This window comes from Thunnus maccoyii, chromosome 21 (genome assembly GCF_910596095.1).
Source record: "Thunnus maccoyii chromosome 21, fThuMac1.1, whole genome shotgun sequence".
In the NCBI taxonomy this organism is placed as follows: Eukaryota; Metazoa; Chordata; class Actinopteri; order Scombriformes; family Scombridae; genus Thunnus; species Thunnus maccoyii.
In genome coordinates, this window is record NC_056553.1 from 19,395,714 (window position 1) to 19,407,925 (window position 12,212).

Below are 12,212 nucleotides of genomic sequence, written 5' to 3' on the forward strand. Positions count from 1 at the left end.
AAATTATACTTGTCATCAGTGTCAAGTCACAACAAACACTAACATTAGCTTTTAGAAAACTGCTTTTTTCTGTCTCTTATCATCTAACATGCATTCTGTCATGTGCCCTATCATTGTGTTTGTTTGTTTGTTTGTTTGTTTGTTTGTTTGTTTGTTTGTTTGTTTGTTTGTTGTATATAACAACACAATGAATTGGCATTGGCTGAGACACCTTTTTAACAACGTATGGTACAGTGAATAAAGAGGTCAGTGGTTGAGAACTGGCTCCATGTAACAATAAGATGCATGAACTGAGCACTGCATGCCCTTCTGTCAGCATCTTGCCACTGAACACTGTGAGGAGGAAACACTTGAGAGCTAGAGTGATGGATTCTACTGTAGGCTGTGTGTACTCTGTGTGTGCGTGTGTGTGTGTGTGTGTGTGTGTGTGTGCATTTGTGCATGCATGCGTGCACATTCAGTATTTATGGTGCACTGTTGTGAAAAACCTTATAACAATACATACAACAATAGATTTAAGCATAGCCAAATGTTGGGAAGTTTTTGTTGAATTAATTAAAACTGTGGACCAGATGAATTAATTAAGACTGAGACCCAGAGGAATTCACTAAAGGGGACCTATCATGCTCATTTCCAACTCTATATTTTTATTCTGGGAGTCCACTAGAGCACCTTTGCATGATTCACAGTTCAAAAAACTCCTTATTTATCTTATACTGGCCCTTTATGCAGCCCCTCAGTCCAGTCTCTGTCTAACAGGCAGCTTTCCTGCTCCATATTAAAAGCTTTTATATGACTAAATAATGTAAAGAATAATTATTGTGAAGAATTTACAGGAAATGACACGTTCCTCACCAAATTAGTAGAGCTTTGTTAGCGGCACTAAAAACCAGTTGATACAACAAGATATGGAAATATTTGGAGCTCTTTGTTCAGCGGATCAGTTAGAAATAATGAAGGGAGGAATAGTACAAGCAGAAACAGCCGCAGTGATGATGATGTTTGACGAAGAGCTGCAGACGACCACACCTCTAACAGGTAAACAATTTATTTTACTTTGCCTTGCTGTGTAATGGAAAAACACCCAGCATACCAGCTCAACTCCAGTCATGTTGGAAACCGAGTGGTCACAGCAGTCTGAAGCCAGTGCTTTTTGCTCACAGGGATTACTTCTACATACATTTACCTCGTTATCTGACACTTTGGCCACATTTAATATGAACATCCAACATTGTAACATTATATATATGACTGAAAATAAGGAAAAGCATTACAGGTCCCCTTTAAGACTGTGGACCAGAAGAATTGTATCTACATAAAAGCGTACAATACTAAGTGGTTTCATCCACTTCACCTGAATGTACATGCACAAAGATGATCATGAAGATGAATCATTTGAAGCTGCTTTCTCATTTTCATCTGCCAGACAATTCTCCAGTTCTTGGAAGTCTATCTGTGTGTTGGGTGGCTTTATCTGAAATGCTGTCCCAGCAGTGGATCTGAGTTATTTTTATTGAATCTCTTATTTCTATTAGGAGCTGAAGCACTTTCTTCTGGAATTCTAGGACAAAGGGAAGTGAGTACAGATGTTATTTGGTAATGCAAGAATGTTATTTTTATTTGCCCAATAAAAGCTTTTAGGTACTTAACTTTAAAGGACCAGTGTGTAGGATTTAGTGACATCTGGCAGTGACGTTGCAGATTGCAATCAACTGAACACTCCGCTTTGGAGAACCTACGGTGGCCACAAAAGATGTGAAAGGCACTCTCCAGAGCCAGTGTTTGGTTTGTCCATTTTGGTCTAGTATAGAAACATAGTGATGCAACATGGCAAGCACTGTGGAAGAGAACCTATGTAGATATAAAGGGCTCATTCTAACGTAACAAAAACACAATGATTCTCAGTTTCATTTGATTATACACTAATGAAAACATACTTATGAATATTATATTTCATTACTGCCAAGTCTGTTCCACTATATGCCACTAAATTCTACACAATGCACCTTTAAATTAGGGCTGGGCAATATATCAATATTATATTGATAGTGTGATATGAGACTAGATATCGTCTTAGATTTTCAGATATTGTGATATGATAAGTGTTGTCTTGTGTTTTAAAGGCTGCATTACAGTAAAGTGATGTTTTCTGAACTTATCAGACTGTTCTAGCTGTTCTATTATTTGCCTTACCCACTTATATCCACATTACTGATGATTATTTATCAAAAATCTCATTCTGTGAAAGCACCAATGTCATCCCCATCACAATATTGAAAGAGGTATTTGGTGGAAAAATACTGTGATATTTTATTTTGTCCATATCAACCAGCCCTACTTTAAATACCCCTTAAAGATTATGTGGGTAAGTTATTTTCTTCATAATTTTGACAAATTACCACCTTTTTTAAAACTGGTCATTACTATTTACAACGGCTATGTTTCAGTAAATTCTAATGGTAGCAAAATTTGGATACAACTCTGTGACCAAGTATGAGCAAACATTACCAAACAAGAGTCTAACACTAATTTCATTATTACGAGTCAGTAAAATTAAGAGAGAGAAAATTAAGTGTTTCCACTGACAGAGGAAAGTTTGATGCCTTCAGTTGTGGGGTTGAGGTCTGTTGGCACACTGTAGAGTGAGCAGGCTCTGATCTTTCTCTGGCCCCATTGTTTGGTATGGCACGCATCGTCTTTTTCCCTCACTTGACAGTTCTTTGCTCAAGGACCTTACTCTCTTCTTGTTGGACTTAAGTGGTGGGTGACTAATCGGAAGTGGTGGGTGACTAATCGGATGCTGCTGCAGGCTTCTCTCTAAACTCCTTGTACTCTGGCCATCACTGATGGGGGGAAAAACATCAATATACCAAAAAATGAAAGGAGGCTCTTATTAAAACAGTTAATTGAATTAATGGTTTAGCTTGGGCTATTCACTGCTCAGACACAGTCAGACACAGTCAGACACAGTCTTACAAAGTTGCCAACAAATCTATACTTAGATGTATGCTTCTACATGTGGCTGCTATGGATCCATACTTAAAAATTCAGGCAGGTTTTTGTCATATGTCAACATAGTGTTCCTAGTGACAGGCTCGCCTCATACTGCCTTTTCTGTATTTATCATGGGAGGCCATTTTGAGCTAATTTGGCATGCAATCAGCAGTGTTGCCAGATTAGATTAACAGTTTTCCGCTGAGACTGACAAAGACTTGTCTGTGAGATATGAGGATGTCCCAGAAATGCCCACCAGGTGATTTAGCCTGTGGATTAGAATGTGGTGGTCCACAGTATCAAACGCTGTACTAAGGTCTAATAAAACCAAAACAAAACAATCTCCGGCATCTGCAGCCATTAAAATATCGTTTGAGACCTTAAAGAGAGCTATTTCAGTGGAGTACAATTTACGGAAACCAGATGGAAATTTATAAAACATCCTATGCAATTCCAGTGTATGAACAAGTTGCTTCTCAACTGCCTTTTCTAAAATTTTGGAAAAGAAAGTTTTGAAATGGGTCTGTAGTTCTCTGGCAGGGAGATTGAAAGATTGAACAATAGCCTGCTTAAAGAAGCTGGGGACACATCCTGATAGAAGAGAATGGTTTATGATATTGACTGTACAAGGGCCAATAGAGTTAAAAACCTTTAAAAACATAGAGGTTGATAGGACATCTAGTGAGCTCGAGGGGGGTTTCATTTGTCCTAACAAGGCTGCAATATTATCTACGGACACAGGACAAAAGGAGTCCAAGATGGATGGATTTCAGGAGCCACTAGTAAGCGGACTGGACATGGGTGAGATATTTGCCCAAAACATTTTCATCAATGTCTATAAAATATTTAAGAAAGTTATTGTAGTCACTGTTTGATAAGATTGGAAGTTTAGGGGTGCTGGGAGAGACAATATAGTTTATTGTGTCAAACAGGACTTTAGGGTCTCTCTTTCTGGCAGTAATTAGATTAGAGAAATAAGAAGATCTCTCAGCCTTCACCATATTGTTGAGGGTACCCATGAGTTCTCTGAGATGCAGTCTGTGAACCTCGAGCTTCGTGGAAAGCCACAAAGCTCGCTTTACAAGCACTCAGTCTTTCGACATTTTCACCTAAATGTCCGGATAGTTTCATTTATCCATGGTGATGGATTTTTGGAGATCTCTCTTAGTTTCAGAGGAGCCAATTTATCCAACACTGAGGAGCAGTGAGTGTTAAATTATTGGACTAAAGTGTCCACGTTTCCATCCTTTTAAAACAATATTGCTGTCAAACACCATAGAAAAATTGACAGCCACAGCCTCATTTATGATACAGGTGCATCTCATATGGCAAGTAGGCTGAGACTCAAATGTGGAGCAAATGTCAAATAAAATACATGTACGGTCACTTACATATAAGTCCTTAGAGCCAAAAAATTCAATATCTATACCATGTATAAAAACAAGGTCCAGAGTATGCCCACCTGTGTGTGTTGAGCCAGATACATATTGCTTAAAATCAAAGGACGCAGTGAGATTAAGAAATTCAGAAGCAGCATTACACATAATGTTATAAATATGAAGATTAAAATCCCCAACCATTAGGACTTTGTCCAACTTTATAATAGATGATAAAAATCTGTAAAATCTGATAAAAAGGAGCCGATTGGGCCTATTCTTCAGTAAATTAAAATACAACAGATAGGATTTAGCTGACCGACTCTGGATATTATGTATATATATATATATATATATATATATATAAGTAATTTGTTAACATTTTTACAACTATTTAGCATTTGAAGTTGATAGTTGGATAGGCTATCTTTATTGATCATGTATACTTTGCAATTAAACAATATAAAGCCCTGCAATACATTCTAGTAAACTGTCCTGTGATAAAGTGGGAGATTCAGGGGACTGCAACCAGGAGCAAGATGAAAGCAAAGTGACAACAGGGGTAGCCGAGCCAAGTGCTAGTGAGCTTTACCTAGATCAATCTAAGTAACCTTTCACAAGCTCCTTCAAAGTAACCCTATTGATGTCTTTGGCTACCTCCAACTGTCAGGTGACTCTCTTCTTATAAGTTGTACCAGTCCTTCAGCCTGAGGGCTTTAGGAGTCTCCTGCCTGCCTTGATGCTAGTTGGTGGTAACATTTGAGCTTTGGTGTATTAAAAATGATTGTTTACTGCCTTCCAGTGGTCACAGTGAAGAACAACACACAACACATCAATGCAAACATGACAGCATAGTAACACTTTCATAGAACAATTCCAAAATACAGAATTGAACATTTAATGATTACTCACTATAGGTTACTGTTACAGACTACAAATCATACTTCAGTGGCAATTATAGAGATATTAACACTATCAAAATATCAAAAAGGATTTTCATAGTAATCTTAGTAATATTACCAGTATCTGTATCAATAATATGCACTTTGTAATCCAGCAATGTAAACCCCTGCACCATGTAATGCATTCCAATTAACAGCCATACACACCAAATGTTTAGTTGTTGATTTTCACCAGCAGGTGTCAACCTTGCCACATGAAATAACAGTTCCTGCAGCAGTAATGAGTCTGACATTTCCAACTACTGTATGCAGGTTGAAAATTACTTTCAGTTTACCTATTCTGTCTTACTATAATTTATCAGACAGTGATAAGTTAACCAAAACATTTATTAATATGTCTAAAGACGAATTTAAAAGGCCTTTTTTCACAGACCTTGTTAGATTGTTCTTTATTAATTCATAGATAAAGAGGTTTTTAAAAACGTTAACCACCTCTGGCCTTGGAGTGATATTCTGATGGGTGAATGCTAATCCAGGAGTATTACACGGATTGAGTACCAGTTAGGGAAGGCCTGTCCCTCTAGGTTCAGCCTTATGAAGACCTTCAGCTTCCCATCCCCACCCCCGAGAAAATCTCCCCTACACTTCTCGAGATGCCTCCAAATTCCTGGCCAAATGAAGCCTTTTCTTTGAGGAGCAACGCAAGGGCATTCCTCATCAGGGGGACACAATACCCCCTTTCACCGTGGCCTGGCTCTGAAATTTCACAGGTGATGGGAGGAACGGTAGACACTTGATCCTCCTTCTTCCCTCCGATGTAAGGCATCAGACTGAGGGAGGGGAAAAGGGAGAGAGATGCTGATGGGGAATGTGGTAGCTTGGGAGAGAGAGGGAAAAAATGAGCCGAGTCTGATGGAAGAGTGATCAGGTTCAAACGGCTGGGCCGAGGGCAATATTTTGGGGGATAATGCTGCAGATAACTGAATATTTCGTGCCAAGAAAACCTTGAAATTTAACAACTTTAATGGCAAACACGATGAAACAGCTGTTTCTGCCTCTGCAGGGAAGCTGAGTCAGAAAAAGCCTTTATTCTATCAGCAAGACATTATAAAGTACAAAGCAGTTACCACGATGAATATTGATGTTTGTAGCTGATGCGCTCATCAAGACAATCTCACATCGATTGACAACAGAGTAAGTGTCTTATTCCAGTCAATAGGTTTTAGGAAAGCTCAGCACCCACTCGATGATTCATCAGAAAAACAAACTGAGTCATTATAGAGAGAGGATAACACACAACATAAAACAGCTCGGTCCTATTTCTTTTTAATTTTGTTGCCATATGTGGTGCACTTGTCACTCACATTTAAACTGCATGCACAGATATCTAATATTGCTTATATGTTCACCAGTTTTGTCTGTGTTCCGTCACCATTGTTCGTCATTGTTCTGCCGTCCCAGCAGGAAGTGTGCAACAGGACTTTAGAGTTCTTTTTTTTGCTAAAAATGGAATTAAAAAGATAAATGAGAGTTAATTAAAACAGGTAAGTTGTGGGCCATAAAACCAAATAAGTTAAAAGACACTCAAATTTCCCATAGAACTGAGAGGACCTGCAGAGTCTGGCAATATTTCTCTTTGGATCTGTCATTATGAGCGACACCTTTTACATTACAGTCAGGCGTTTGATCCGGTGTTAATATAGAAATATTGATTAGAGCAACTTTAAATGTACATTAAACTCGCCCAGTTGAAACATCAATAAAAAAATTAGAAATTGTGTTGAAAAATTCACGTTAATCGAAAAAGTCAGTAATGTAGCTGCCAGGAGATAATTCAACTATGAGTCCCTGACAGTGTTACAGGATTTCTCACATCCTACTGGTTGGTTGGGGAACCTGGTCAGGAGGTGGGATCTGGGTGGGATAATATGAACCCCTCTATGTGTTATGCTTTTTTTTGGTGAAGCCACTTATTTTCACCAGTATTTCATGTGACACGTGGCTGTCCACGTCTTCCCTGGGCCAACAGAGGGAGTTAGAAGTAACAAGGACGGCACTGCGAGGGGAAACTAAAAAAAAGAAAGTAAAACACATTTAAAAAAATAATATAATATATATAAAATATTTAACCCTACAATATAATTTAATCATCCACCAATCTTGCTTGTCAAGCTTACGCTGCTGCACAGCTTCCCACCTGGGTGTTCAAAATGTCTGCCTTAGAAATAAGGTCAGTGCTCAGCATTCTACTCATGTCTCTCCGGTATTTCATCTCCTCTTTGAGGTTGTCCACAGAAATGCTTTCCAGTTAGGTTCTAGCCTCAGATGTAGAAATTTAGCAACTGCACACATCCATTCCTGTTTGTGAATTTGAGGGATTTCCTAATAAAGAGGTCCTGTCTCAGTTTGCAGGATTTGAGTGACCCAGAGTGAACCAGTCCAGTCTTCACAATATATAAATACTTAGTGGCAAAGACATCGTGAAGAAGATTATTCTCCTCCTGTTTTATATTTGGAAACAAAATTACATGTACTGGACCATAAAGGAACAAAATATATAGTATATGTTGAGGTTTAGAGAAACTCCTCAGGCTCAGCACCTTCAACAGGGTCCTAGACTCCTGATCAACTCCCCATGGCCTGTGTATTCCTTGACTGGGCACCAAGAGAAGGTTAATACACCGTAGACAGTAAACCCAGGTCATGTCCAGCCTCCAAGCCTTTAAATGGACTCTTTCATGATTTGGGGCAATGAATGGGGCAGCCGGGCCTCTGTGGTGTGTGTATTTCCAGCAGCCTGCATGGAAACTGCATTGAAACTCTCAGGGCCTGAATATATCATGCCTCCATTGTGCCTATATAAATATGTTACAGAGAAGCTTTGGTTTATTTATCTGGAAAACTGGTTTGGGTTGAGAGCAACTTGCACCTTTAAGATGTATCATTTTCATCTCACATATTCCGTGTTTTCTTAATAACTGCATCTGAAAGAACTTTTAGACTTTTATGGCATTCTTACACTCTATGTATGTATTTAACAGTGACTCCAGCTAGCTTTCATATTGTCAGTAGAAATATGGTAGGAGGAGGCAGCTGTATCCCTTCCTCTTCCTGTCTGTCTGTTTAACCTTGTGCATGTGTGTGTGTTTGACAAAGCCTATCTCTCGGATTGGTGTGGAATGCCAATATGTAGTGACTTGAGTTTCATGTCTGTACTTTCCTCCCGCTCAGAGCAGTGATCCCTCAGTCCAGGCATTCATGATTACAGAAGCATACAAGCCAAGCTAATTGTTTGAACGGGCCATTTATATGTTTGCACAGAGGGAGTTGTGACTTTCACAGTGACTTCCACAAATTCAGAAACTGTCCTGAAAGATGAGGCATTTTTACAATTAGTGTATTGCTACTTTACTACTTACTCTCATTGTTGTGTTTAATGGTCACAATCTGCAATAACCTGTCTGTCTTTATGGACTAAAAGTGAAAGACTATATTCCTGATAACAGACAGAAAGCCAGTATAGAGCACCACCTTACAGTTACTGGTCACAACAAAAGTTTGGCATTTGCATCACAGGTTTTCCAGTATCATCTGGCCCCAACATTTACCAGGTTCAACATCTTAGTTTGGTGTGTTAGCATGCTAACATTTGCTAATTAGCACTAAATACAGCTGAAGCTGTTGAGAATGTTGTTATTTCTGCAGGTATTTAGTCATAATCCAGAGTATTGAACACATTGAAAATTTGACATATTGGCCTAAATCATTACAATTTCTCTTTCAGGGACCTTGAATATCTGTAGCAGATTTCACAGCAATCGCAACCATCCAATTGTTGTCAAGAGATATAAATAGCCTACTCTGAACAATGAATGTCATCCTCATGGTGGTGCTAGAGGAAAATCAAGGGGTCACCAAAGTCAGAAGGATTCATGGCAATTTCTTGGCAATTTGTCCAATAGTTTTTGAGATATTTCAGTCTGGAGCAAAGTGGTGGGCTGGGCGATTGGCTGACATTGCCATCCCTAGAGCCACGCCACCAGTGTTGCTAAAAATAATTCTATTTCCATATCTAAAGTATTTTTTTCATACAGTGAGTAAATTGTCTTATCATATACCTAGTATTTTCAAAGAAACAACTCATTTCAGCCCAGTTAATCAGCTAGACAAACTATTAGCAAGCAAACAGAAAATGTTAATGATAAAATTAAAGCAACTGATATGAGCCACTAATCGTCTGCTTCTAGAAGATTAAATAACCTTTCACTCAAGTCATAGACAGCTTTGTCTTCAGAGAGAGGGTGAAATGTCAAGTGAGTCCCAATTCTCAGTGTCCCAAACTGACATGAATGGTACATATGATTTATATTTCACCTAGTTACTAACAGACACAACATGCTGTTTATATAAGACCATTACAGGCTTGTATTCATGTATATGTTTGATTCATGTCAGAAAGGATGACAAATTCATCCTGCTGACAGACACAAAGCCATCTGAGCATTGAAGGCTCATATGGCCTGCAGATGTGTCGAGGGAATAAAAGATAATTTTTGTTTTGCTCTTTACCTAAACAATGCTTAGAAAAGGTAGGTGTGTTGCCACTTAAAGCTGCATATTGTGGATAGGAAAGATGTTGATAATCGTGGCACATGGTGGATCTTAGATACTGAAATAACCTCTAATTCTCAGGAGTCACTACAGCTGATAAGAACCAGGCATAGTCAGAAATGATATGAATTTTGGGTAGTCTCTGTTTAATCAGTACATCCCAGTAAGCATTTGATGCATGGTGATGCAGAGGAGATAGCCAATTGATATGTAGGTTTAGCATTAAACCAAACCTGCACAACAATATACTGTAATGTAGTAAATACTCTTCTTAGGACAGGTTTTGAAATTCTCTTGAGCTGACATCAGACATCACAAAATGAAGCAAGTAGCAGCTACAGTCAGTCACTGTTGACATCGCCTCAAGCTTCATTTTGGTGCTGGAGTTAACTAGTCTGCATCATAGCCGATCTCAGTTTCAATCGCAAAGTAGAGCTGTGGCACTCAAATCTCAACTTTCTGAAACTGAGTGAAAAGATAACAATCCTCTGTAATTCTACAGGTGAAACTGAACACCAAATTCCACCATTTTAGGATCCATGTAAACAGACTTCCAAATGGAGAGATACTTTACATCTGGCCAGTGCGCACACTTCTGCCCGTAACTGCCCTATATGATTTTTGATAATGAGGCCCCTCTGTTAATGCAACTAGCACTTCGATGCACAGGCTTCAACCAGTTCACATATTTATTTATCCGCTCTCCCCCTGGCCACATAGGAGATACCTTGGTGGAGAAAGGTAAAAAAGTGTGCAGGGATCAAACACAGTGTCACCCACTCTGGAAGGAGATTGTTGAGGGTGAAGGCAGGTCAGGAATCCAGGGTTAAAGCAGAATGCGAGGAATGTTGCCTGCAGATCTGAACACTGAAAACCAGTAACCACCGAGAGATACCATCTAAGGATTTGCAGAGTAATGGCTCAGGGTCAAAGTTACAGGATGAGTGATATTAGCGAGAGTCCACCAGTAAATTTGCACCTAATGCGTTAAATTGTTTGAAGGAGTGCCACTAAGAGAGCTTTGCATTTGCAATCCCGCAAATTAAATAAAAACAACCTGTTGAACAGATGATGATGATTGTTATTATCCAAGACCACACGGACTACCAACTACTCAGTCAATAATTATTCCACATTATGTGTACATGTAACACCAATCGCATATGCACTTCAAATATTTCCTTCCCACTCAGCAGCTTGCTTTGACATCATGTATGTACTCAGTTTATTCAGAGGTATTAAGAGACCACGGTGGGCTCTGGCATGAAATGTATATGTTCTGTCATCAGAATACATCATCTTGGAACAATGTCCCTACAAAAATTTGTCCCATTCCATATCTATACAAAATGTCATTGCATTTTGTTTGATAGGTAGATATTTCAGGGTTGAGGTAGAAGTCAGGGGATCACCAAAGTCATTAGGATTCATCATCTGGAGACCAAATTTCATGGCAATTCATCCAACAGTAGCAATAGTTAAATATAGCCATTTCAGGCTGGAACAATGTGGTGAACAGACATTGCCATCCCTTGACCCACACTGCTAGTGTGACTAAAAATGATCAAGAACCATCCTAAACATTTTATAACCATTCTCTAGAGATAAGAAAACATAGATGACTGCATGCTTCGTGGATATACAGTCAGCTGGTATCCAGCGTATTTTTGCCTCCTGGCAGTGAAACTGCAACAGCAGTTGTAAAATCTTTCAACTTGCAAAGTTAGCAAGCCAAATGTATACTGGGACACAGATGTTCTATTTCAGTGCAAAGATCCCTTAATCACAATTTTACTAAGGAGTTCCGTACCCTGTGTTCTCCTATGCCATCCCGTTTGATGTTTCCTCACTCCACTTCACCCCAATCCACCGGTTCAGCCAGACTAGCGTCTCCAAACTGCTAATTATCTCTCTAATGCACGGGCACCTCCCTGGGCTTGACTGAACCACATGGTGAATGGAGACACACAGCTGGACTACAGCAGGCGTCCTCCACTTTTTCTTGAAGAGAATTATGTTTTCTGGGGATATTACAGATCCTTTGAAGTTGCTTTGACTAAGAGATGGTTTAATAGCAGTGGTGATGTGCATATAATAGTTTGGGGTTTAAGTGATGTGGTTGCAACTGTTGTTTGGGCTCTAGGTAAGAACTTTCCATGTAAGACAACAATTAGGTATAATCTTATCTGCATTGATTTCTGACATTACCACAAAAGGCCTTCCCTAAACATTCTCTAGATTTGAAACAGCTAAAACTATCAGCTCCCCATGTCAGCTGTACCCAGTAATTCCCATTCCTTCACATGATTTCTCTTTAAGAGGTACTGAC

The 12,212-nt window shown here is 39.1% G+C and overlaps 1 protein-coding gene across 2 annotated transcripts in view; it reads left to right on the forward strand.

Moving 5' to 3' along the window:
- The window catches only part of col11a1a (collagen, type XI, alpha 1a), a 119,822-nt gene that overhangs the window by 2,150 nt on the left and 105,460 nt on the right, over positions 1-12,212 (forward strand). The window lies entirely within an intron of this gene.